At 40.4% G+C, this 25,968-nt stretch overlaps 1 protein-coding gene across 1 annotated transcript in view; it reads right to left on the bottom strand.

Annotated features, from left to right (window-relative positions):
• Positions 1-25,968, bottom strand: part of atxn1a (ataxin 1a) — an 89,859-nt gene that overhangs the window by 25,511 nt on the left and 38,380 nt on the right. Inside the window, exon 3 of the mRNA XM_069175703.1 lies at positions 1,191-1,306. The gene's annotated coding sequence lies outside the window, so the exon portion shown is untranslated. The remainder of the gene's footprint in view (positions 1-1,190; positions 1,307-25,968) is intronic.

Here is a 25,968-nt window from a genome sequence, read left to right as displayed (position 1 = left end):
GACCCTGCGATCGTATACTTCTCTGTACAAGCGGAGAAAGTGAAAAGAGAATTTCTCCTCTGGGGATCAATATTACCACAAAAAGGCCGCATTTGTACCGCGAGTAATTCAGAGCAAAATCAAAGCCAATGTAGTTTGTGGTTTTCTAGTAATTTGAAGAACGTGTGAGAAATTCATCAATGAACATGCACAGATATTAAGATCCCCAAAGCCATACACGAAAAATAAATACACACAAAGCGATGAATCACAATACATTCCCCCCCCATCCTCAGGTCTGCAGAAACATTATTTATAGGGTGTTCTCTGCACATTCAGCGCTCCCAGTAAGACTTCCATTCTTGTAGGAAGACCCTTCAATAACGGGTTCCTGCAAATATATTGCTGCTCCAATCCAAGAGCTCAGATGCAGCCTGATAAACAAACACGCTGTCACTAGGCAGACCAAGCTTCCCTTACGCTAAAAAGGCATCTCCTCCAATCACAGCGGAGGCAGGAAACAAACGTAGTTACTTCAGCTCGCTGACGCCCACTAGCTTGATTTCAGTAACTGAATGATGCCGTCTTATCTTTCTGACTGTTTACCTTTAACATTGCCAGAGAAGTCTCGGCGAGTGGGTGAATGAATAAGTCATACATCATATTGTTTGGTCACATCGTTGTACCGCATTACAGAGAATGAGGATTTGAGAGTAAGTAGAGTAAGCCACCAATTTGAATCAAGCTAAACTTGTGATGTGCTGAGGTTCAAAGCTACAGAGAGGAAACCCTTGGTTCATGCTTCCCGCACATTAAAATCAAATGCACTTTACTTAACATGCATCTGTGCAGTGGCCGGGGTGACGGGATTATCAGCAGAATAAGGCTCTTGGCTATGGAGAAAAAAAAAAGGTCTGGAAAGTCCTTGATGCCAGAACTAATAACATCAAATTAAACATGACAGTTAGACTAACAGCTCTTAGGCTGGAATAGCAATGTGATAGCAGTTTGTCACTAATGATTCAGGAGTAAGCAGTCAACCACTGTCTTCTAGTTTATCAAGCACAACTTCAATTCTAACGACTTAAAACACAATATATAGTAGGTTGGTATCTACTGATAAAACCAGATTACGTGGCAAAAGAATATTCCAATTAAAATCACGATATAGACATAGTACATGTTATCAGGAGGGTCAAAGACATTCTCACCTCATTCAATACAACTCCTCCAGACCCCCCGGGTTTGTCAGCAGGTGGTACAACCCATGGAGAGGGTTCCAGACTATCCCAGAATGCAGTGTGTTGACTCGGGGACTCAGCACTCCCTGGTGAAAGAATACAGCAAAGGTTAAACAAGAACTGTTTCAATCTACCCTGCAGTTTTGAGTGTAATATCCTCATTCGCATAGCAGAACACATTGCTAAACACTGTGTTGTAAGCTAAAGCAAAACCAGCACACTGCCAAATAGATTTGGACATAGAACTGAGGGTGTATCACAAGGCCCGTCAACAGAGCAACACGTATGGCAACTCCGCTTCGATTCACAGGCACAAACTGGGATCCTCAAATCTGGCTTCAAACAGCGATGAACATGCAAAACATGTCTTTCACATTCGAACAGCCTCTGATTCTCTGTAGGTGCAGATTTGTACAGGTCTCACCAAAAGGTACAACGAATGCACCTCTGCGATGGTGATGAATGATGGTGGCTAGTGATGTAAAGAGAAGAAAAGAGACCTGCGACTGGCTGCGCCAAAAAATAAAACTCATTTGTAAACACATCTATGGTAAAAAAAAAAAAAAAAGATCTACATCTGCATCTACGCAGACGGTAAAGTAAAAATTACTTGTTATTGAAAATGTGGGTGATATCTACTAGTTACATTACAGTACATATCTATGAAATGAAAATGTCAAGTGTTTTATTGTTTTAAAAGCTGCAATGCAAATGCAGGTCACTACTGTAAACAGGGTCTGCCATAATCAGAAGAAAAACTCAAGGGCATCTTTAAAAGACATCAAATGTGCAACAAGCTGACTTGAGCAGACACCCACACACCGGCAAAAGAGACAGAGCGGGTGATTGTCAACAGTGTGTACACACTCTATGGGACTAATTAGGCAGGTTGTGGTGGAATGATGGGCATGTTATGGGGATACGAGACACATGTTCCCTGCTTTTAGTCAGCTGCAGTGTGTGCGTGTGTGTGTGTGTGTGTGTGTGTGTGTTGTGAGCATCTACAGTATAATGTGTGGCATGCCAAACATCCTACTGACCCAGTTCTTACATGTCTGACAACAAGAAAAGAGGTGGGGAGGCGTGGGAGTATGTGTGTGAGCAGCTGTCTAGCTGTGGGAAAGTTTTTTTTTTTTTTTTTTTTGTAACTTATAGGAAATCGGGATGGGAATTACAGTATGTGGCTAATTATTGATAGTAAAATGTTTTTATTTTGGGGGGGATTGAGAGCTGTGGTGAAAATGAAATGTAATAATGGAGGCAGGAATAGGAACAGCGAAAATGAATATCTGGTTCGTCAGACATGAGAAAATTAACAGGATTTCATGGCAGTCTATAGTATAGTGCCAGGCTTTAGCATGCATGTAAACACGCATTCAACTGGCTGCACACAGAAACCAGCAGGGTTCGGCTGAACTTGAGACGTTTTTAAATTTGTGCATGTGAGGAGGAGAAGAAGAGGGAAAAAAATAGATGAGTACCGAGGCCATGGATTAGCAAACGACAACTGGCAAAGGAATCCATCATATGGAATCAAAGAGAGGAGAGAGAAAGAAGGATAGTGATAAGAAAACAAGTGATGGAAACAGAGAAAGATACTGCGACAAAGAGTGAGAAACTGCATAAACGTTAAAGGAGGAAAGAAAAAAGGGGAGTAGATGCAATCCAGAGGTGACAAAAAAAAAAGGAAGGCAGATGGAGAGAATAGAGAGGACAGAGAGGTACAGCAGACAGAGAGGAAGAGAAAGGCAACAGAGAGGCAGAGAGCGAAACAGATGGTAGCAGAGAAGAGGCAGATAGAAGCTCACTGGCACAGCCAGCGAGGCACAGCAGGGAGCATGGAAAGCTGAAAAATGTCAGCAAGAAGGGAGGAGGAGGAGGATGAGAGAGAGGGCAAGGCAGGACAGAGAGAGTGAAGCTTGCATTCCAACACTCAACTAACTTTTAGGGAAATGCTTGGCCGGGATCACGGTGTTCAAGTATAACAATTATCTAGAAATCCTGAGGTATGATTTCAAAAACTGCTAAAAATATATGATCCTATGATTCTGTTCAAGAAATGCTTACTTAATGTGGCATATTTGCAGGAAACAACATGAGCCACCAGAGGTCAGGCATGATACAAGTGACTGACAGAAGAGACAGTCAGCTGAGAAAGACGGTGAGCGTTGATGGGAAAAGTGGGAATCTTAAAAAAAGAAAAATTTCGGGTTCAGATCCAATGATAGAGATGAGATGTTATTATCCGTAGTCGTCTGTAAATACCTCTGGACCTCCGATTTCAAGAGCAGCATCTGAATGAATAACTTGTATACACTTAGTCCAAGCTAAAGTCCTGTTAGTTGTTTTGCAATGTCATTTGATTGTTTATGAGAAGAATGAAATGAACTGGACTTCTTAGAAATGCTTTTCAGCCTCTTTAGAAGCTTCTCCCTTACAACACACACACACACACACACACACACACACACACACACACACACACACACACACACACACACACACACACACACACACCACGGTGTACACTTTCTGTCTCACCTACTCGGCTAAAGACACTTCGTCTCAATCCATCATGTTCAATCCAGAAATCAGTCAACCTAATTTAGTCAGGAATGGTTCAGTGTAAACTACATTAAGCGAAAGGCTGATTGAATTGCAAAGCACAGCAGAGTAGACAGCCCCTGTGAATGTGCGCACTTGTTTGTGTGTGTGTGTGTGTGTGTGTGTGTGTGTGTGTGTACGATTTATTTATGTCACTGTGCGTGTTCAAATCCAGCGTGCCTCGAGGTTCTTCGTTGTACCGAACCAGAATTACTCCGCATTGCATTCATTCAGCAGACTTGACTAAAGTGTCTTGCAATAAGCGCATTCAACATCCAAACAAAGAGCACAGTCAGTGCTACAGTTCAAGTGCAGGGATTAAAAGTACCAACAGTATTTGTGTATTTGTATTTCGGTCAGTGAAACAATGGGGATGAAGAGTATGCTTTATGCATGACGAAGCCTCTACCCGACACTGTCAGCGAGACAAACTTACAATGAGTTAACAGGTGAGGGCTTGGTGTCGCGCCCGGGGGCCGTTTGCCAGTACAGCTAAATGTTGGAGCCAGTGCTCAAGCGACCAAATGAGTGGTTTGCGCACTTGGAAAAAGGACAAATCTGCAGTCTATTTGTGTGAATGTCCTGCTGTTGTATTCTGCCACAGCGGGTTAAGGGGTTCACAGTTATGCACGTGTCCGGTGTTGAAGACCAAAAGCGATGATATTCCACATGTCGAACAAATGTTCTCTGTGTGAGTATTTCTCGGCACTTGACAGCACGCTGGCATGATTAAACCACGAATACTTCTGTCCACTCAACTGTCATTTCATCTGTTTAAGTGCTCGCAGTCTTCGCCAAGTGTCTCAAAAAAATTGTTGTCCAACCACAATCGCCATGGCTGCTGCCAAATCCTTTGCCTACCGTAAAAGTTTAGTCTAACAGTGTGGTAGTGTTTTTTTAAATCTGCTGTAGACCGTGACAACCACAAGTACTGGGTTCAAAGGCCAACATCAGCAAACACTTTACCCAACAATACCTCTGAAGGTTACATTACCCACTGAAAACGGATGAATGTTGAACTCCTGCTGGATAAATGTGAGGTTAAAGGTTATAATTGGGTGCAAACACGACTTACAAAAACTTTTAGAGAGTTATGACTTTAAAGTCTAAGTGTTTGCACCTAATAGGCGTGTAAATATTTTTGCTTTGCACCAAGTGACATGCGAGAACATTTCTAAGCCTTCAGGCATTCAGTTTCAGTTTCCACTTGCTTATCCCAATTACATTTGCTGTAGTACACTGGATCATTTGTCATAAATAAAGCAGACAATCACACACACAGGAACACGTACGCATAGACAGAATAGTTTAGGAGCTGACGTAGTGTCTAACAGCTGCGTGGTTGCTTGTGGCAGAAGAGTGCATTGAGCCTTTCTCTCTCTCTCTCTCTCTCTGTGTCTGTGTGTGTGTGTGTGTGTGTGTGTGTGTGTGTGTGTGTGTGTGTGTATAGTGGTAACCAAGTGACTGACCATCACTGTAATGCAAGGGAAATGCCTTCCTTAACCACAAGCCCATTTTCCTAGACTCCAAAAATGTTGCCATACCACAAGTGAGGAATCAGCCCTCTGAAGGTTTAAGGTACCGAGCGCAGGAATGTTATCTTGGGTGCACACATGTCTGGAAAGACCAGTGTCCTTCACTAATCCTTCAGTTACCATTACACACCTCTTTGGCTCTGTCACTGGTTAATGTGTGCAGCTGTGTGCCAAAAACAAAACAAAAATCCAAACGCAGACTTTGACTATTTTTAAGATCGCGTTTTTAAATCCTTTTGGAAAGTAAGAAAAAAAGAAGTAAAGATCAAAAGCCAGGAAAAAAAAAATTCAAATCATTCAATGAAGAAAAACACAAGAGAAAGACATTTCCTGGTTTAATCTACAGCCCACTGCTACACTTCACACAGTTGAACAGATAAAGGTTAAAGATCTCACCCGCTGCTAAATCAAATTTGACCTAATTTAGGGCATTTTTGTCGTGGGTGTATGAAAAGTACATAGAATCAATGGATGCATATATATGATACATATCATATGATGTATATATGTATATATATATATATATATCATAAATTATATATATATGATATGTATCATATTACATATATGATACATATCATGTATATATATATGATATATATATATCATAAATTATATATATACAATATATAATAAATTATATATGATATATAGATATCATATATATATATATATGATAGATATCATATGATATATTATATAATACTGATAAAAGTTGAAACAACAAGACGGTTGCTGCTGGTGCTGGATCTGATCTAATCTTAGGCCTAATTAATCTGACTAAATGCAAAGTAGAGAGATAATGAAAGTGTGAAAGCTTTGGAGCTTTCTATCTGTCTTTGCATTCACAGTCAATTAACTCTAAAATCATTTCTTAGACTGATCAACTGGAAGAGAAACAGGGCTTCCTGCAGCATATTATAGTGGAGAATTTATTACAGTCTTATGAAATATAACATTAACCCTCAGGAAACATAAGAGTATTTGTATCCACGACCACTAGATTGTTTTCAAAAGACTGAAGTGTTCTTTCACTGGATGGAAAATTCTCCTACTTGTTAAGTAATACACAAACCATTTAAAACCCCTTGGATTATCTGAAAAAATGCACGGTCACTAACCTGGATCATGAAAAGGTGATGTTCTTTCAGTTGACCTTCAGTGTTTTGTGACAAGTGTCGATCGTTTGCACAATCATGTAGGTAAAATGATCATGACATCAAATGTGGCTCTGATCCAACAGATGGCAGTAAATTATGGATCAGGTCGTATGTTGGCTTTTCACATGAATGTAATTAGAGAAAAATGTCACAATGGCAAAAAAAAAAAAAAAAGAGTAAAAAAAATAAAACTTAGTAGTTTTTTTTAAAAGTTCGGAAAAGTCAACTGCTCCAATCAGCTGGGGATGGGATCAGGCTGCAGTCATGACTTTTCACCACACACTGCCAAAAAAAACAACCATGAAAAGGACAACAACTGATAGACAAACTACGTCATCTTTGATCACCATAAAGCATGATGAGATGAGTTGACTGAGAGGTGGCAGCTTTTGTTTTTACTTGTCCCACACAGATTCACAGACGGGGCATTCTGTCCTGTCTTAGCTTTACTTCGGGAAGTTATAAAACTACACGTGTGTGGAGCGCACGCACGCACACACACACACACAGGACAGGCATTCATTTCCCTAAATAAAGACAAAGGTGTAAGACAAATCCATGACTGTGTGTGTTTGTGTGTGTGTGTGTGTGTGTGTGTGTGTGTGTGTGTGTGTGTGTGTGTGTGTGTGTGTGTGTGTGTGTGAGCTTCTGCCTTAAGAGGGCATGCTGAGAGAATAGGAAGCGTGCTTTCTGTGCCAACCCTCTCCTTGGCAGTCACACAAGGACACACACACACACACACACACACACACACACACACACACACACACACACAGTGCTGAGCGTTTTTAATTGGCCCCTGATTTGCCAGTTAGTGTTCTTGCCACTCTCTTCACCTGACTGTGCTGGCCCCCTGCCCTAGAGCCTGGCAGAGGCACAGCTGGAGTCAGAGAACGAGTGTATGTGTTTCATCCTGAAGTAATTGGTTTCACTCGTGTTTGTGTTTGTTCATGTGTGTAGGTACAGGAAGGTATCATTTCAAACGAAAACACTTCACATTTGTTGACATTTTGAGGAAGCCGAGTTTCAAGGTCAGACTCCTCAAATTTTCTCAGCATCTATAAACTCTCTTAACGCTCTGCTTCATTCAGTATATTGAAAATTCTTCTTTGTTTGAATTTGTCACGAAATCTGTTCTCAAAGTTCCACGTTTTCGAAAACATCTTCAATCCTGTGCACCATTATTGTTTAATTCAGTTAACTTCCTTTTAGGTGTTTTACACCAAATACACAATATTCTTTACATCAGTGAAACTCTGATTATTAACAGTAAGTGGAAAAACACACGTACAGAGTTTTCAGCACACACCAAGTGTTAAGGTTGAAACTATGCCGTGTACACACGGATAGTCTTGTGCATGACAAAACCACATCTATTGTAAATGTGTGCTGTTAAATGCCAAAATACTCTTCAGGCTCTTAAAGTCACGTAAACACACCGCAAGCACTGTGGTTAGCTGTAACTAAACAATGCAGCTGTATCACCCACACTCTTGTGAATTTGTACTATAGGGGTTTCTGGGGTGTCCTTTGTTCTTCTTACACGAGACAGTACAAAGGACTTGCTGACCAGCTACTCCAGAGGTGCAGTTCAGTGGCTTCCAGAGCCGGATCATTTGTACCCAGCGAACATGCGACTTCAGGGAGACGTTCAGACAGATCATGTTTGTATAACATCCATAAGTCTAGACCCGCTGTTGTAGATCTGGTGGTTCTTCAATACAGGTTTAATATCTGTGTGTCTGAGAAGGACCCGATCGGGACGTCTTTTTTGAACGTCTTTTAAACATTCACCATTGACACTGAATTATCATCCATTAGGAACAGCAAAAAGATTTTCAAAAAATTATGGTGCAAAAACTCTCCTTCTGGTTTCTCAGTGGACACCATTTAAATGTTCAGCAAATACTTTTTTTGAGTGTGTACTCGGACTGTTTAAAGAGTGACCGTGTGTAACCACATTAGCGTGCGGCGTAGCAAAAAAAAAGTCAAGACAACCTTGAGTTCAATTCCAGTTTAAAATCTGGCAATAAAACATCTAGTCTGAGCAACAAGGTGTATGTATGTGTGTGTGTGTGTGTGTGTGTGTGTGTGTGTGTGTGTGTGTGTGCGCGTGAGAGACGATGTGTGTAAGATCTATGTACCCGATATCAGAGGCAGATTGCATCCTCCACCTGCAATATTTTGCAAAGCAATAACAATCAAAAGTCATTCCTCGTGCACTCTGCACACACCCAGACGTCCATAGACACACTCACCTACGAGCAAACCAAGGTCAAAACAAAGAGGATGAGATAAGTGTATGTGATGAGTGGTCAATATGTGTATGTGTGTGTGTGTGTGTGTGTGTGTGTGTGTGTGTGTGTGTGTGTGTGTGAGAGAGTGTGTGATGACATCATTACTAGAGCAGAGCACTCTATAGCTGATTGATGGAGAAAGGGTTGTTATGGTCGACTGCAGTGAGCTCATTGCCCGGCAACCACACAATTGGAACTTGCAATGTATGTCAGTGTGTGTGTGTGTATGTGTGTGTGTGTGTGTGTGTGTGTGTGTGTGATCTCAGTCCTGCAGCTCACAGTGTGCAGCACTGAATAGGGAGGACATATTAGCCATTTGTTACAAAAGCAAGTTTGGGACATAATAGCCTATTGTCAAAAAAGTATTTTTGTCATGATGAATAGGTAAACAACAGCAACAGGTCACATGTGAAATGTCTACAAATCCATGTCGTATTAACACAGCATGTAAACAGATAAATGCCCTAAATGCGTCCACATGGAAATACAGTGTGTCAGGCAAGCTTTGCATTGTATTTACAGGGCTGTTTTGTCTCTGAACGGATATAAAACCAAGACATAATCTGCAGATATCCATTTCTGTATTTGCACTCTACTTAACTTGATTCACAGAATACATTTTTGTTTTTTGGTACTTATTTATCAGCCAGATTGTATTCTAGCAAAATAGAAAATATGCTGCTTGGTCTCTTTTCCCTGCATCTTTTTCTCTATTTCTAGGTGGCACAGCAACTTTGACGGACTTGTAAGAAGATAGTGCGCTCAACCTCTCGTGCCTTATCAGGTTACCAATCTCACACATGCACATGCCCACACACCCACACACACACACACACACACACACACACACACACACACTCTCTAACATGCTACTCAGATGACCACCCATTGAGAAGCAAGCGAAGGAGACACAATACTACCACCACGTCACAAAAAAACACAATCGTGGCTCGGCCTTCTCTGATGTCACTTGTGCAACCAAAACTTATCAGGCTCTTCAGCGGACTTCAAACGGAATGAGAAGTCTGAAAGGCTCACAGGAGCTGACAGCGATTAAATAGCAGCTCCAGAGGCTTGAAAAACAATGCAGTGGTAGTTTAAGCACTTTTTATGAAAGCAAATGTGTCACTTAAAGTTATAATTGTATCATAACTGCAAACATCTGTCATCGCCTCCAAGCTTCATTCCTGCAGAATAGTCAGGTTTCGTGTGACCACGAGAGGAAATATGCATTACTCAGACCGTAGAGGACAGATTTTAAGTCCAGATATGTTGGCACCAGGAGTCGGGAAGCCCCCATTACAGCTGCAGGCCCTCTTCACTGGGTCTCTATTCGCAGAAATGTAACAAAAACGTGCTCATTTTGGAGGCTTTCCGAAACCAAATTCCAACACCGATCCTGTTCTCTGTCTTACAGTGTGTCTCTGGAGAACAAATTTTTTTTTTTTTTTTTTCAATTATGGTAAGAACGGCTTTATGATTAGTTATATGTGGCTGAAAAACAGCAGAGCAAATTCCTCAAGTAGTCACGGCATGGCTCATTGTATAAAACATCTCACTGTCGGCGTTTATTTCCACTGAGATCACATACTACAAAATTTAAAAAAATCTAGTAGTTTAAATTATGGAGTCTCTTGCTGACAGTGGCCCAGTTTATAAATGGGGCAGCAGTGGAGACTCCCGGTTACACTGACCAGTTGAAAAGGGAAGGACACAGGTGAACACAAGAGTCATATGTCCTTCAGTGAAAGAGCAATAACTCCTTTTCCCGTAAGTGTATCAGCTACAATGTATATTATGTTATTGGTTTTCTGGTGGGTCACATTTAATCAATGAGTATTTGATATTGTGGATGGAAACCAAACTTGTTTTTCTGTCTGCAGTCTAAGTGAAAATATCAAAAGTAGTTAAAACACAGACTCAACCACACTGCACCACTGCAGAATGAAAACAAAGTATCTTTGAACCCAAAACAGAAAAAATTAAGACAGAAATAAAAAAGAAATGCTGTGACAGATGAGGGTGGGGTGATAACAGAAGGAATGAATACAAAAAAAGAAACATAACACAGAAGAGGAGATAAAGAAACCGAGTTGAGGCTGAATATGATAAAAGAAAAAGGACCTCGTCTGAGCGTCTCTCCCTCTCTCTCGCTTTCATTCTAAGATCTTCAAAGACTAATGCAGCACTCCGGAGACACTGCTACCAATACTGGTGGGACAAATACACAGACACACACATACACTAGTAAACTCTGCTGGGAGACAAGCTCTGCACAACCCTCCTCTGAACCAAAAATAATGATACACTACAAGCTCAGACAGACATGAAGGAGAGAAAAAGTGGCTGAGTCAGACAGAGAAAAACTGATGGCATAAAAGTGAAATTGGAGAAAACTAGATAAATCGTATTAAATATGTGTACTGGGAGAACAACACTTAAGTCTAATGCCAGTTAGATATGATTGTAGAATCAGTTTACAATATTGTCTTATGTAAATGTTAGTCATTAGAATGTATTAGTATAATGTGCCTACCAGTTTTTGTTTGTTTGTTTTTTCGCTTTTTTTTTTTTTTTTTACCGGCGCCTGGTTGTAGTGCGTTACTCCCGTCAAATGGCGGTGGAAGTGCACCTAAGACCTGTCTACCAGCTGCCATTACGCAACAAAAAGAGAAGAATAGTCGACTAATAATCGAATAGTTACAAGGAAATTTTGATTACTATTTTTGTTTGAAATGCCCATCCCAAGTAAATGCCTCAAAGTGTGACAGAATTGAACTTGACATCATACTATATCAGCATATAAGACAACAATTAAAGCTGCCTCTACAAGTCCTGCTAATTTTACACAATCAAATGACAAATGCACATGTCACCTGACTCCGTATTTCAGCTCATGTCTACACAGCGCTTGAGCATCTTTTAATTCAACGTGGGGGTTTGAGAGCACCTGACCTGATTGTTTTGGTTTGGGATAATCGCTCTCGTCAATTCATTTCCAGCAGGAGCAGGACGTTTTCTCCGCCCAGCACTAAACAGCAGAGAAAACTAGCAACTAAATGGTGGCAATCATGGAGCAGTTGCAGGTAAATAGTTAGGTATATTCTTTCAGGGGTGGGTGAAGAGAAATTAAAACATAGCTGAAAAGAGAGTGAGGACTGGACTCTCCTATAAGGGGGCCAGAGGCACGACTAAATGAGTGAATATGAATGGATGTGTTCTCTATAACAACTGTGTGAGATGATAATATGTCACTGCTGTCTTTACAGCTTGTTGTGCTGCCCCAAAGTGGTTGAAAAGCAATAATCTGATGCAGATTTACATTTCATATTGTGATATAATATTCCTGCATGTCAGCCAAAGCGTTCTGTATCAACACAGTGATATGGTGAATTGATTTAGTCTTCGATGTAGGTATCAATCCTTGATAAAGACTTTTAGGCTGCTGTTTTCTCCCAGGTATACACACATCACGTGTAGTTTGATATCATCACTTTCATGCCAAATCCATTGCATGTTTACTGGCATTATTATGTCGTTAATCAAATATGGTCCTCTATCCTTCAATGAAACAAAACAGAAACAAAGACAGCACAATAAAGAAACGTGCTTTCTCCAGATAGCTGACATATGCTGCTCCTTCTTTGCATCTCTGCCCTGGGATTAAATTCAAAACTAAACCTATCATCATCTCTATTTCTTCTCACAATTTAGAAGATGAGGAGTCTCACTCGGCAGCCTGAAAATGTGCACCGTACATGGCTTTATCACTTATCTGCACAGCTGATAATGTTGGACTCATTATTTGCTGTGGTTGTTAGTGCGGCTGCTTGGTCTGGGGAAATGATATTCTTGCACGCCTTGTTAACTCCGTTCCCCTTCAGTTCTTTCACCCGCCCACATTTTCTCCTCGTCTCCGTCTTTCTCTTCACAAACCTCGTCGTTCTCTCGTCTCCCTCGCTGTGTTTTCATTGTTGTCACTCAGACTTTGTCAATTTGTCTCTCACTCTGGCTGCAGGCGCTACGCATTTTGCTCTTCCTCATTTGACCCTCCCACTATTGTCTCTCCTTCATCCCCTTCCCACCCTCCTCGTCCCACCCTTGCAGATTCTACAATGCTGTCACCCTCAAAGTCAGTTTACTCATGTAGAGCCTATAAACGCTGAATACACTTGTCAAATGAGCACTCGAAGGATGTTCGACACAGCTATTCTACGCTCAACTGGTTAACTGACAGGGCGTTAGCGACTGTGCACATTCTGTTTGTGTTGATGGTGTGAGTGCAGCACACACTCAAAGTTACTGAACAAATAACCTAAAGAAAGCATTATAAGTTTTCCTGCAGCACCAGCTGAGCTGTCACAATACTTTAGAGTTAACTGGGTTTTAACAAGACATCTGGAGTGATTCTTCTCTGCTAAAGTTAGTGCCTTTCCTCATATATAGGAATATGCAAATAAAGAAAGTACCGTGACTTAAATCGGGTTCTTTTACAGTCAAATAAGAGATTGAAGTGATAATGAAGCTGGGAAAATAGATGAAAATGAGAGAGAGAACACGGCAACACAAATAAACAGGCAGTTGATTTTCCAACTTACTGAACCACCACTTTGTTACTTTAAGCGCCTGACTCTCGTCACAGTTTGAAGATGAAGTTAAATGCAGATAAACAGAGGCCCATTAATCGGGGTCATGGGCTGCTTTCACACATGCACTGCAACCCTGAACTAACATAGACATTTCCCGGAGGAGCTGTGTGCAAGAATGCAAATGTCTGAATCAGTAGGAGTGGACATCAAACTGACTTTACCCTGCCAGCTACCGAGTGCAAAGTCTGTGTAATGTCTGATTGAGCCCATGTGTGAGTACAGCAGGTCATTGTCCGGAGGATTCACAGTGAGCTAGTGGTTGTGTTGATGACGTTTCTATCATGCCTCCTGCACCCAGGCGCCAACCCTCACCCAAATCAATATTTCTATTAAGGTGAGAACGCGTCTGACTCGACAATCTCCTGTTGTGAAACCCGAGTCTCCACATTTATGAGAAAATGGATATATTTCTTTAAGAGTATGTTTCTTTTTCTGCAGTCACACAGAGCCACATCTATTAATAACCCTGGTGTCTTTGACTACGCTGCTACATTTACATTGGCACTGTAGACACGTACACGTACGCACACACACACACACACACACGCACACATTCTTTGCATATGGGCGCTCACACTGGCTGATGGTGCTCCTCCTGCTGCGAGGGGTTGTGGGTGTGTGACTTGACTCTGACAGTAAATGTCTGGTGCCACTCGACATTTCAAAACAGTTCAGTCACACAGCATAAGTTCAGAGGTGTCTGTGTGTTCTCAGGATATGATGAAGTGTTCATGCTTGTGTGAGATGACACTGCGGTCACAAGAAGTGCACTAAGAATAGAGTAAATTGTGTGTTTGCATGTTAGACTTCAGTGTTTCTGATACCAGTGTCTTGAGGCACATAGAACTAGTTACTTCCAGTAACTATAGTTGCTCCACAACTAGTAACGCCTAACTAATAGTTACTATCCATTTACTTTGCTGAAAAGTATGATTTTGTGAAAGTATGAAAGTATGATTTCTAAGGCTGTTTGCCTAGTGGAAACGCTGTACTTTTTACTACAACATATTTTTGGTCTTCACAGAAAGTAAAGCTATTGAATTGTATTGTATTGTATTCTGTTTTATTTGATTAAATTCTCTTTTATCAAAGAAGGACAGAATATTGTATTTTATTCTCTCCCATTAAAATTATCATCATATCGTGCCTGGTATGTTAAACTTGGCTTTTTCAACACATACATTTTGAGCATATAGTATTGCTAACATTAACGATGGTTTCATTCTACTCAAGTACCTCATGCGTGACAATAAGGCAGCCTACACAACACCAGGATCTTGAAACTGAAGCAGCCGAACTGAATTCAGCCATCATTCATTTTTCTATTTACAGCTGTGCTTTTCCTTCTGTCACCTGTCAAAATGTTGTCAATTAAAAAGGCCTCCAGGAACGCAGAGCAATTTCAGAATTTTGTCCTTGTATTACCTTTACACAGTAATACAGCATATATTCTAAAAACTGCAGGTGTTCCAGCTTCCTCCCACAGTCCAAAGACATGCAGGTTAGGTTACCTGGTGACTGTACGTCGGCCGTGGGAGTGAATGTGAGCGTGAATGGTTATCTGTCTCTGTGCGTCAGCCCTGTGACAGACTGGAGATCTGTCCAGGATGAACCCCCACATCTGTCAGCTGGGAAATGCTGACACTGAGAGTGAGTGAAAGTTAAATTCAGGTTAACAGCATGCTCTTATCATCTCATACACAGCAGCTTGAGATGAAACCATCCATCCTTACAGATTGTTTCTAGAAATACGACGACGGATTCTCGCAAATTCATATTGTTTATCATTATATTAAAATGCTAAATGTGTATAAGGCATCTAAATGACACCTTCTTTACCGTCACACTATTAAATTCCCAGTAATGTGTGTGTGTGTGTGTGTATGTAGTCATTTATACATATCTACACATCACAACTATTCCCTATTTAAACCAGCGTTCACTGTAACTTGTAACGCTCTTTTTTTTTAATTTTATTTTTTTATCAAAGGACATTGCAGGGTTGTGTTTCAAGTCTGGTTAATGCTGAGAAAGACTACACTGCTAATATGTGTAATGGACTGTTTTCTAAGTGTGTGTGAGAGAGAGACAGAAACGGAGAGAGAGGATGACATCATTACTATGACTGGGCGCTGGCTGATGGAAGGTCATCATGGCTCGCTGCCACGAGCTCTTAGTTTATGGGCCTGTGAGAGTGTGAACATCACTGTGCCTCTCTGTGTGTGTGTGTGTGTCTGAGTGTGCAATTCCTATCAATTGGGATAGTGGGGATATTCTATTGAATTCATACACATAATGCACACCCGCACGATCTCTTTTTTTTCTCTCTGTGTTAGTCAACACGACAGTAAAGTCCCTCCCTCGCAGTTCCTCTGTCTCACTTTCTCCGACCATCGCCATTTTCCTCCATCCTCTCTCTATCCCCGACATGTTTATGTGCGAACTACGTGACATTCTTCCCTCTCTCAATTTGTCCTCCATCAACTCTCAATGTCATCTAAAAAAAAATCAATCAGGAAATATGATTAACCTCTTTAATCTTTACTTGGAGGGTAATGAAAGGTAAATATAATGCTCTTAGTAATAATACATAATTTACCAAGTAAATCACCCAAAATGTTCATGATTCTTATCAGACAGAGAGCGCTCATCGTTATCTTATCTCTTCCTCCTTTACCCCCTCTTTCTATCTCTCCCACCTGACTTCTCGTCTAAATGTTTCCTTTCCTAACTCCATCTGAGAATACATATCTTGCTTCCTCTCTCGTCCATTCACTCCTTATCCCTGCCGTGCATGTCCCTCACTTTGTTTCCTCCCTCATTCCTTCATTTGCTTTTTTTTCCTCCACTCTCCGTGGCCTTCACCTCCCTGTATCTGCACAGCACACCTTCCATCCAGCCCGACTTTCTTCACCGTCTGAAATTCAGTAGTTAGGTGAGGTAATCCTAGTTACAGCCATAAAGTGTCCCGACACACACACACACAGACACAGACACACTTTGAGCAAAAACAGCACGATCATAAACCTGACACTGCTGTCATTCAGACTTATAGTGCTGGGCACAAAAACAACCAGAGATTTGTGTGACTGTGACTGTGACTGTGTGTCTGTGTGTGTGTGTCTGTGTGTATCTGTGTGTGTGCTGAAGGCTACAGCACAGAGGGGAGCCACTACAGCAATTTATTGCAGGAAATCCAATGAAGGGAAAACGCAAGTGTTTGACTGGAGGGACTTTATGCTCAATTCACTCTTAGTACAACAACTTCATATATATATATACACACACACACACACACACACATACATACTGTGTGTGTGTGTGTGTGTGTGTGTGTGTGTGTGTGTCTGTTTATGTCAGTATGTATATGCTGTAATGAAGCCATATGATTGCAGGGGCGCAGTGGTTAACTCTCAAAGAGCTTTTATAATATCTTTTCAATATGATTATCTTAATGCTTGTAAAGAGAGAGGCAGTCGGCAGGAAGAGGACCAAGGAGAAACAGGGAAGGTGAGTGGGATGAGGACAGAGAGGAAGAGGGACAGTAAGAGAGAGGTAAGACGAGGGGGGAAAAAAAAGTTTGAGGAAGAAACAGAAAGGAACAGAGAGCGTGGTATCAAAACTCTTTTGTGAACTAATGTCACAATGGAAATATATTCTGTTCAAAGTAAAATAACTGTTCAAAATTACAGTCTACAGAAGAAGTTCTCATTCAAAATGACTCTACTCAGTATGTTATTACAAACTGTAGCTACAAACTGTTGGGTATGTATGTATGTAAACGTGAATCTGCAATGCAATTAGTAACGGCAAATTTAGTGTGCAAAAAAGAAGAACATTTTATTCTGAAATGTTCTAGGAGAGGTATTAAGAAATCTGTAAACCATGATAGCGGGCACCAGCTGAAGATTATAGTGCTGGGGAAATTGAAAACACAGTCTGCCGCTTGAACCACTTTACTTGCAAATATTAACTGCAGTGATAAATAGTTGCCACTGAAACTGTAATGTTGCTATAGTATTTAGAATTGTCCACCTTGTCAAAATGACAGTGAAAACCTTATATCACAGAAACTAAGCTTAAATTATTAAAACTTGTGGCAATAACAAAGCTTCAGGATCTCAACATCATCTGGGGGAGCTCCATGTTAACATATTGTTTGAAGGAAAACATTCAAATAGAAAAACATAATGGAGAACAACACTTTGGGAACCAGCTTATCCAAGGACAGCAGCTTAGGTTCGCCTAGACGTCACTGTCCTGGGCAACATTTTCTAGATCCTGGAGGGGAATCCCAAGGCATTCCCAGGACAGATGAGATATATAATCCCTCCAACATGTTCTGGGTCTACCCCAGGGTCTCCTACCAGCTAGACGTGCCAGGTAAACCTCCAATGGACAGCACCCACGAGGTATCCTAATCCGATGCCTGGACAACTGGTTTCTTTCAATGGTGAGGAGCAGCGGCTCTATTCCAGATGTCACGCTCCTCACCCTGTCTGAGGCTGAGCCCACCCACCCTGTGGAGGAAACTCTTTTCGGCCACTTGTATCCGCAACCTAATGACCATAGGTCAAAGATTGACTGGTAAAAGCCTGGCCTTCCGGCTTAGCTCCTCCCACTTCACAAATCTTTATTTCAAGTACTTCAAAACTGTATTTATCTGCTTACTTCCAGGTTCTTTCCACACGACTTCCGAACCCATGTATCCTCTCATCAATAGAAAAACAACAACCTGTATCAGGGCTGTGAACGTGCAGAACCAAATCTACTGCGTTCCACGGTGGAATGAAATGTGCTTGACAAAGGTCAAGACACATACATATACAGACACACATCTGCTTAATGTTTCCATGAGAAAGCTTGTTGAAAAGGTCATATATTTCTCAGCACAAAATACAGACTATATAGACAGATAAATTACAGTATCAAAGTTAAGACAAAACATTGACTAAACATGTAATGTCAAAGTTCAGACTTAATTGCCACCAAAAGAGAGGATGGGCCTAGTTTATGCAGGATGAAGAAAAATGAGGGTAAAGAACAGACTATAGGAGAAGAAAGGTTAAAAGGGGGAGAAATAGAAAGAACAAAAGAAAGAACGAGGCACAGAGAAAGGAAAAAGAAAGACAGACAGACTCAATCAAAAAGTAAGGAAATAAGAAAGAGAGAAAGAGATGGACAGTGACTCGAAAACACCAGACAGACAGAAAGTAAACGAAGTGACGCTAAGATAAAACAGAGAAGCCAGTCGTGCAAAGGCTGAGTCAAAGGCAGACAGAAAAACAGATAAAAGCAACAGAAACACAGTTCACTCCATGTTCCTGCCAAATGATATCAGTGGGATGGACTCACAAACCAATGCAACAGTTTGAAACGAGTACATTTAATAAGTCCACCTGCTGGCTGCACTGTATCTATGATCCCATGTTAATGGGATTCATGTAACTTAATGTTTGTTGTGATCTAAAATGCAAAATAGACTTGATTCTAAAGAATAAGCCTAATTTATTTAAATCAAGCATACAATGCATAAGAGAAAGTTAAATCTTGAAATCACTGCAAACTTTCACTGCCAAAGTAACTAAACATGCGTCTGACTGCTGACTGACTGCACAGCTGTGTTTGAGTGCCTAAGAGTCAGGTGAACTGAACAGCTGTGTGAGTCAGTGCAGAGCTGTATGACTGGCTGACGGATAAATGCATTACCCGTCTCACTGGCTACACGGTCGGGTGTCTTGCGGACTGATCGAGGTACCTAAGTGGCTGGCTGGAAGTTTGTTGACTTTATAGCAGGAGGACTAACATTTAAAGCACATACTGTAAAAAGTGTCTTTCAACAAGACAATGTGTGTGTATGGACAGACTGCACATCTACATTTGCAGTATATGTTCACTGTATCTGTAAGGAAATAAGCGTGTGTGTGTGTGTGTGTGTGTTGTTTCAGGGAGGGGGCCTGTTGCTCTCTGCTGTTATACAATACATATTGTATAACAACTGGCAGTGTGTGGGCAAGTCCCGCCATCTGGAGAGACGCAAAGCCATATCGTGTCTGACACTACACACTGTATGTGCATGTGTCTGTGCACACACTTTTCCACGTGTTTGTGCCGACCCTGCAGCTAGAAATAGATACAGCATCAGCTATAGTAGCTAGGTTCCTGTGTTCATGTACATGACAAATTAATAGAAGGTAACTGAGTGAAATCTTGTACATTGTGCATATAACGCATGTTTTGCTGAGTAAGACTGATTTAAATGTATATTATTTTGTTTGATTCTTATATATAGCGAGATCCTACGTGATATAAAATTACTGTTAAAGTGTCTAAATGCTGCGGCCACGGAGAATAAGCCCACAGACCATTTTCAGCCCGTTTTGTGATGTCACAAATATACCCTTAGCATGGCTCACTGTTTATGTGGAAGATAATACAGAAAAGGTCATTGTGTCGCAGAGCCAGCAAGTCACAAGACGGATTGAAAGCTGAATGTTGGCCTGGGAGTGTGTGCCTCAGAAAAGAGTCAGCCAATCAAAAGAGAGTGTCAATGAGCCCTAAAACAAAACGCCTAAAACCACAAAAAAAAATGTCTTATGGACATCAAGATTACAAATAAAACAGTGGAAAGTGACAAATGTGGGACTTTTAATGCTACAACTCTGTTATTGCAGAAATAAATGCATAAATGTTTGTATACACCTACAGACGGTTCATTATACCGATGGAGTAATTTCCTCCTGAGGTTTGACAGCAGACAGTGAGGGGTTCATTATCTGGCTTAGCAAGAGACAGAGTCTCACTGTTTCACTCCTAGTTCTGGGTTTCCACAGAGATGGACTCAACCAAACAAACAACGTCTTGGATCTCTTCGTCCACAAATAAACAAGAACACCCTCAGAGGAAGACATACAGAGCACGCACACGCACGCACACACACACACACACACACACACACACACACACAGTAACACACACAAACACAGACAGAGTAAATACAGTGCTAAGAGAATCCACTCCATCAACTCCAAGCCAGTGCTCAACTGTTGCTATGGAGAGGAAAAGCATGGCTTTCTAGTCTATTTTAAGGTAACTGGTGTTACTTTTTTTTTTTTCACTGCATATATCAGAGTCAAACAAACTGTGATAGCAAGCATTGTCACTACACTGTAAGGCAACTGTGAGATGTTTTTTAATTACCATTCTTCATTATTGGCCCTCCCCACTGCTACTGATCTGTAACTAATCAGTCTACCAAAATGAAATGAAGAACATCTGACTGAAAATCAAAGCTGCAAAATATCCAAATTATGCACCCAATTATTACGATAACAATATGGTGACGATCCTGCTCTATCAGAATGAGCAATTCTAGACAATGCTACATATGGTAATGTATACAGCAGCACTGATACACCTCTTGTTCTGACATACACCAGGGGAAACTTTGCATAAGCTCTTCAAAGCCTGCTTCAGATATCAAAATTTCTATTGATGTTCAATAAGCTATAACAAGCACATGAGCATTTAATATATACAAGAACTTCCTTTTCTGTTCAGTGCACAGAAATCAACTCAAAACATCACAAACCTGAACAAACTGGTTATTGTAACTTTTAGTTTATTTCCTTTGCATGAAGCACACATGTGGACATATTGTGCATGTGTAACGTCTGCACATGGATGTGTGTGTGTGTGTGTGTTCCTGTGTTTTCATGTCAGGGTGAATGTGTAAGATCCACACAGCAAGCGAGGTGTTACATTGTCTCTGTATTTAGCACGACTTCACACCTCAAGAGCAAATTAGTGGAGCTCACATCCTGCTCGCCTCCATAGTGATTCCCAGCTTTCCCTCTGCAGATAATTATTTTCCGGATGTAAAACTTCATTTGACACTGCTACAATTGGGGTGCTCCTGTGGTTATATTTTCTCCTATGTATTGTTAGTGTTAGAAAGAAGACAGGGGGAATGAAGAAATAATTATTCAACTCGATATATTTACAAAATTACTGTGCATGCAAATTTTGCATGCACAGTCCCTGCAGTCCCTCTGAGATATTTGTAGCTGCTTCACAATTAAACGTCAAATGGGAATTATTTTAGCAAACATCCTGGACCCCTGTCTTCATGACAACTGAAAAGAGTGCATTTCAAAACAAGCAGAATTAAACAGAATAGTTTTATGGCATCTTGAAAGAAATAAAAAAGATCAAAACACACTTTAATGACTTTTAACTGCGAGGTCCAGGTGTTAGTTATGCTAATTTTATGCCTACTGCTTGTGAGGAAAGAACCTCCCGTGGTGTTGAAAAGCAGGAAAAGTGTGTAATATGTGGATTTACATAATGAAATAAGAAATACCTGCCCTCAGCATGATGTGATCTAAAATAGACGTAATGGAACACCTAAATCACCTTTCCTGTGCTTGTCACCTTCTGAGGCACATGCAGGTGTTTTTTTTATGGAGGTACATGCAAGTCAAATCCAAAACCTAATAGAAAAGAGAGAAGGGCCTTAAACAAGGCTACAAAAAAAAAGGAAATTTATACTAACTCAAAAGCAATAGCTAGAAACACAGTTCTAAAGACCGTATGTGTTCACGCAGGGTTAGACGCAAATCTTAGAAATATTGCGATCAGTTCAATTTTATTTTTGATTTTAATTTGATTTTAAATTGGTGGTAATTTCCTGAATTTGAAGAATTAAAAACATGATTTTCTCAAACACTTTTCATTCATAAAATATAACAAACTTCAGAATGCATCTGTGTTAATGTGTTTAATGTTGGTCCCACTAAAAGCAGCTGCTCAGGAACTTGCCCAGAATAAAAGTATGAAGACTTGATACTATAGCGCTATGGTAGTCTTATGATCACTGCATATATAAGCATTCAATGGCATCCAGTTCATTAGTGTCTTCACAGCTAGCCAAGTTTAAAACTAGACCACAGGGATGGGTGTGTGTTACACTGCAGACACATTAGATTAAGTTTCATCAAATTTACAACACACAAGCTGCAAATGACATTATGAGATGCCTTCTTCCCACTCCTTTTGAAAAGTTTTACTCATAAAAAGAAAAGTGATGCATGTGTGAGCATACTATAGCTCTATAGGACTCACATTTATCCGCAGTTTGTGAGTGACAGTCATTTGTGCGCTGCCACCATTTTCTGTTTGTTTGCCCCAGGGTTACCGACATCACTCGACTGTTGGCGGCTCTACGAATGGCCGTGGAAAACTAAAATCTGGGTAACACCCTGGCTCTAGTCGAGCATACAGGAAGACCACTGCTGTTGTTACATCATATTTCATCCTCACTACTTCCCTTCGCTCCCTAACCCCCAAACAGGAAATAGTTCCTATATAAATCCCTGGGACCCATGTAATGAGGCATGTACAGTATAAGTGCGCGCGCGTGCGTGTGTGTGTGTGTGTGTGTGTGTGTGTGTGTGTGTGTGTGTGTGTGCGCTCACATAAGTGGGTGTGTGTGTACGAGGCTTACATTCTTTTCAATCTGTCTCCTATTTAAGACTTCTGTGAGGAGTCACACACATATACACACAGGTCTGAAAAGGTTATGGGAAAGAGCCTTTGGCTGCAATTCGAGTAGTGAGGGAAGGAAAGAGGAGAAAAAAAAAAGAGAAAGCAAGAAACAGCGAGTGAACACCCTGTAAAACATTCATACGTGCAAATAAACTGAACATAGCATTATTGTTTTTCATATTAGCTGAGAGATAGTTTTGGACTCTGCCAGGCTGTTGTATTACTGAAAATCAGGCTGGTCTGGATTCAATTTGACTGGAGGAAGAATTTCACTGTACTGAGCCAATGGAAAAATACCAAGGAGGGGACTCATAAATAACTGGACCAATGACAGCTCATATCAATATTGAAGAGCAGAGAGGACATAGGAAGCAGGGGTTAAGAAGCAGAGGAGACATGGAGGGAGTGAGATGGAGTGAGAGAAGCAAAAGTAAATTCCCTCCATACCTGAAACACAAAGACAAACTCAAGACTTTAAAAAATGTATGATGGACAGAAACTACATGATTAACAAGGCAGTTTGTTTGTAGTCTACAATACATGATAGTGTAACTCTAGTAAAACTGCGCAGGTTATAGTATGTTTCCTTTGTTGTTGTCTATTTGCTAAACACAGTGTCAATCATAGCCACTTCGTTCAGACGTAGTTCTCATTGGCTATATCAGGCAATGCAGGTTTCTGATTGGAGGAGGAGGTTAAGTCCCACCCCTCCAGGTAGCAGTCTGAGCACGGAGAAGTGAAGACGCTCGGCTCGAGACGGTGAAATTCTTCATCTAAACACACGATAGTAAAAACTATCAAACAAACAAACACCTTGTTTGGCGAAGTTAAGCTGCAGCAGCTAACTGTAGAAGCTCGTGTTGTCCGTCAGCACGAGGCAGCTCCGAAAGCTCGTGCTCTCCTTGATAATATGTGAACTTGGCGTTGTATTTATGGTTGTGTTAGTCAGAGCATTAAGCTGTAGTTAATTCAGCACCATTCTGCATTTAAAAGCCGGTAGGAAAAAAAAAGTATGATTCATAGCTCATTTATCTTTAGGTATTATAAATTTGTGTTTGAATTCGTGTTGCCCTATTTATAGTGCAGCCATACTGTCCTGTTATGCACTCCTCGTGCTAATTATAAAATGTAATGTCTGTTTAAAACTACTGAACATGTGCATTTAAACTATGATCTTAAATGAAAGAATGTGAACATATAATATGCTTATTCATGTTCAGCAGATGGTTTTAAAAAGTAAAGACATTAATTTCATAGTAAATGTTTAAAAAGAAAATCATAAGTCACGATGAAAAGAGAAATGTTATTACATAAGAAATACTGTACAGTGAAACCAATTCATTATTTTAATTACCGTTGTGTCACAGTAGTGCAATGAGAATTTGGATGTGATTTTCAGTAAGGCCTTGGAGAACTGAATTTTGCCGTAGAGTGAAAGCCTTGTTTTTTTTTTTTATACAGGCTAGGTTTTTGAGTTACCTGGAAAACCCTGTAGATTTTGGATTTGGATTCTCCTTGACGAAGGAGATGGCGAGCCACCTTTAACCCCGAGGAGTTGGACCACAATCACCTGTTGTTCCACGGAGGAGACCGTCCGTTCCTCCGTTACTCCATTCCTTCATCCGAGTGCACCAGTGTGGTAGGACAGTCAAAGCCCTACATCTGGGACTTTTTTTTTTTTGAACCAAAGATCTCTCTTTTGAACTAAACTGCATTGGACCTATCCGACTTCAAAAAAAAGAAAAAAGAAACCTGTTATGACCTCAACACGGCATCAAATTAAACGTTTGGATCCAAAGTGCTCTAAACTGTTTGCACTAAAGAGACAATTTTCTTTCATCACCTGTGATACTGATAACAAGGTCATGAGTGTTATGTTTTCGAGCTGCTAAGCAGTTATTGTTACTTTAAATGCACCAAGTATTGCACATGTTGAACCTAAAATGTGAGTGTAAATAGTTTAATGTTTTATTGTTTGTTAAAGTTATTACAAATGGCAGTTGAACATAACCCTACGGCTCCAGTTGATTATTGTGTCCGTTATCTCCTTACAACCTCTCCCTTACGAATCTAGACACTGATCCATAGCATATTGAGTCTTCTGTTAACCCCGTGTGGGTTACAATAGCAGGACTGCAGTTAATAATTAATAATGATTATTTTTTATTATGAATTACTCTGGCCTATTACGTGCCAGAAAACACAGAAAAATTACTGTCACAACTTTCTAGAGACAAATCTAAGGTCTGTAAATAACTTTTTTTTTTTTTTTTTTTTTGCTAAAAAACTGTCTAAAACCCAAATACATTCAGTTTCCTGACAAAGAAAATATATAAAAGAAGAGAAATGTAATTATTCGTCAAGGTTTTTTTGTTGATATCGGATAAGTGAAAAATACTTCAGCTCCACCTCTGATAAAATTTGATTTAGATGTATACTTATGGAGCTCTAGAAATAAATAGACAAGATATGAGCGCAAGATAGTCAGGAATCTTAAGACAAAATAAATATATACATATACGGATATTGATCATATTAAAAAATGGTGAGAAGTAGCCAGTAGTTGCTCTCCAGTCTGTTACCAACGGGGGGGGGCCATATAAAATGTAAATCGGCAAAAGAAAGAAAGAAAAGGATTCATAAAAACATTGTGAGTGTAAACCTTCTTTTGCACCCATCCAGGTTTTTTCACATCTTTCTTTTCCTTTAAGGTTGAAACATCAGCAGAAGAACCGAGTTGCTGCTATTTTACATGCTCAGCGTATAATTTATTCCCTGTAGAGGCAGGCTGGTTGTTAGTGCAATATTCATCAACTCGTGTCATAATAACAGGATAGAGACTTATCTCACTGCCAACAGTAAACCAGAGTACCCATCTACCGTAGTATTGATACATGACACAAAATCTATATAGGCAAAAAAAAAATTAAAAAAAAAAAAGCACATCTGCTGTCCAG

Source organism: Embiotoca jacksoni, unplaced genomic scaffold, assembly GCF_022577435.1.
Source record: "Embiotoca jacksoni isolate LCO1_2020_lvr unplaced genomic scaffold, fEmbJac1.0.p SCAF_7, whole genome shotgun sequence".
In the NCBI taxonomy this organism is placed as follows: Eukaryota; Metazoa; Chordata; class Actinopteri; family Embiotocidae; genus Embiotoca; species Embiotoca jacksoni.
Note: the sequence above shows the minus strand (reverse complement) of the source record. Positions and strands in the feature narration are given on the sequence as shown.